Raw genomic sequence first — 2,578 nt, 5'->3', positions numbered from 1 at the left:
TCTCCACCCTGAAAGCACAGGTTGTAACTTTGAGGGCAGATTTAAAAGTGGTGCCAAGATGTCTGCATGCGAGCGCACATGAAAAGTTGAACATAGGTGAATACTCAAATTATAACATCACATTGTCATACCTGTTGGTGGAGGTAGACTGCAACTATCCCACAGAACCATTAACCGCCCGTCAACATCCAGCGAACGTCGGGTTGTGGATGTTGGGTACGTCTCACGAACGTACACATTTGCTCCCGATTACGTTTTAACTACGCCTGTACTACCGTGCTAATCAAGAGAAAATTATGCGAAATGGACGTCGTAGGACCGCCGATGCGGATCTTCGAGGGACCTGTGGAGGATCTCTATCTCGGCCCTATAGGTATCGCGCGGCTATGGAAATATCGCAATTTTAATCATGAGATGAACAGAAGGACGCGAGTGTGCAACCAAAATACTTTATTTCTATGTGGACTTTATTTACATGTGCATTCGTACATGCCTGCCGGCACATAAGCAGTACAAATAATGAAAACACGTGACAAGGTGCCATATCCAGATCATTCCAGTTCATACAGATCGTGATCACCATATCACCACGTTATCTAGAAAAGAAAAAAAACATCCATGTTACTCGCCGTATAATTAGTTGGCATCTTGCATGAAACCGACGCAACTGTATCCTCACGCTCCTTCACGTCTTGTGAATGGCTACCGGTGTCTTGATATTGTTCCTTTCTGTGTCTTCCGGCCTCTGTAACTCATTGGCCAAGTTCTGCCACCGAGGCACACTGATAAAAACAACAGACATAATCAGGCATCATTGGTCTCTGCCTATGGCACATACGCATATCAGCGTTTGGCCGTACTTCTCGTTTACCTAACATTCTTACCTGTAACGCATAAGACAGTAAATAATTCCAAGACTGCTCATAGAGAAAACACTCCACACTCTCTGTGAGACGCTGAGACGCACGCAGCAATGAATGACCGATGCTAAGCGGTATAGCCCTTTATGCCTGAAAGAACATCAAGAACACAGTGAATGAACCACAAAATAAAAGTAGCACGCAATGCTAATATGCCTATATTACAAGCTCAGCTAGGATCGATTGCATTTTTTTTTCACTAGCCAGTGGGCTAAAGCGACTTGAAGAACAAATGAGTCTTAAACGCGAGCGCTAGGAAACAAAGGCACCACGGCCGTTTACCTGCATTTGGGTCATAGACATTGGCCCCCGATGGAGAATCCGTTACGTACAAGGCATATGCTCCTAACTCTTCACAAAATTCAAGTTGTACTGGTGCTGTTCGCGTTGAAAATTACCGTATTACTCCGAGCCATTCCAGACGCCGCCATGTTTCTCCAGCGTCTCCAGCGGCGTTTGAAATCATCCGCACAACAGGCTATGGCATCACGTGACTCTCTCTTCTGCGCGTTGCGGAAAAAATAAGCCTTCTGCGCAGATTTCTGCTCTAGGCGGCGACGCAGTCAGACGACAGACCGGGAGAGAAGAACGAGTTGGAGTGTGAAGGGCGAAAAGGGATGCTGAAACGGCTCTTTGTGGACACACTGCGGATGGGGTGCGCACGGTGTCCACAGGGTAACATACGTGGGACGTCTGCTGACGTATACACATTGGAGCATCCCATCTAACGCGTCCAGGAGGCGTTCAATCGATGTTCACTTTAGGCTGCGGATGCTCGGACCCTTGTCGGCTGTCCAGGGGCGGTTACTGGTTCTGTGGGTAACGTGTCAGCAATTTCTTCATGCACCAGATGCAAGCCAGATCATGCTTCATTTCCGCCTTCAGCGTGCACCTGTGATAATCCAGAAATTAGATTATCAATACTATTGTGTTGTTAATCGTGGCTATATCAGAGTAAGCGCAGTAGCACAGCTGCACAATCGATTCATTAAGCTTGCTTTTTTTTATATCTGAACCCCGACTTACCTTTGTTGCTCTCGTTTTTTGCCTTGATCCTCCGTGGCACGTTCAAAATATTGTGCGTCGGGCACCTCAGGTTTTCATCAGACGATTTCGTGCCACGTTTCGTTTCGTCGCGCGTAACCTATGATAACATTCGTGGACGAAATCCTTGCAGTGGAAATTAGCAGGCACCACTGTCAGTCAAGAGCTTCGCCCTGCTTGATCTTTTGGCAGCTTATAATAGGTAACACTTGAATGCTCCGATGAATTGTTCTAACAGCGTAGCACCGTCGCATCTTCGACAACTTCGCCGTGGCATATCACGTATCATATCGCTCCAGCCCATAAAAGGCAAGGTCAGAACAAGGACGTGCACTCGCCAAACGACGCCGTGCCAAAAAAATATTCACATGCGTTGTTTCCGGCTTAGCAATAACATAACAGCTGTTCGCTTATGTACGATGCACAGAGGACGAAACGAAAGAAGCCAAACGGCCAAGCCAAGAGTTCATGCGAAGCCAAAGACAGATAAACCGAGTGCAGTGACGTCGGTGCGCCAGTGCGCAGGGTTTGCCGACGGTCTCACGGGCGGGCTTGAGAACTAAAAAAAAAATGTTTTCTAAAAAACTGCGAACAGTTGGACCAAGATATTTCGC

General features: G+C 47.1%; 1 long non-coding RNA gene across 3 annotated transcripts; it reads right to left on the bottom strand.

Annotated features, from left to right (window-relative positions):
- Positions 1-435: 435 nt before the first annotated feature.
- Positions 436-1,737, bottom strand: LOC135397908 (uncharacterized). Of its 3 annotated transcripts, none has more exons than XR_010423867.1 (3): positions 885-1,737; positions 669-782; positions 436-596 (listed from the first exon to the last, which is right to left on the bottom strand). It is a non-coding gene; the product is annotated as an uncharacterized LOC135397908 (long non-coding RNA). The 3 variants fall into 3 exon arrangements; XR_010423869.1 differs by having other exon boundaries at positions 680-782; XR_010423868.1 differs by lacking the exon at positions 436-596 and having other exon boundaries at positions 612-782; positions 885-1,010; positions 1,203-1,737.
- Positions 1,738-2,578: the final 841 nt, after the last annotated feature.

The sequence above is a fragment of the Ornithodoros turicata genome, chromosome 6 (genome assembly GCF_037126465.1).
Source record: "Ornithodoros turicata isolate Travis chromosome 6, ASM3712646v1, whole genome shotgun sequence".
In the NCBI taxonomy this organism is placed as follows: Eukaryota; Metazoa; Arthropoda; class Arachnida; order Ixodida; family Argasidae; genus Ornithodoros; species Ornithodoros turicata.
The sequence above is the reverse complement of the archived record's forward strand: the minus strand, read 5'-3'. Positions and strand labels throughout refer to the sequence as shown.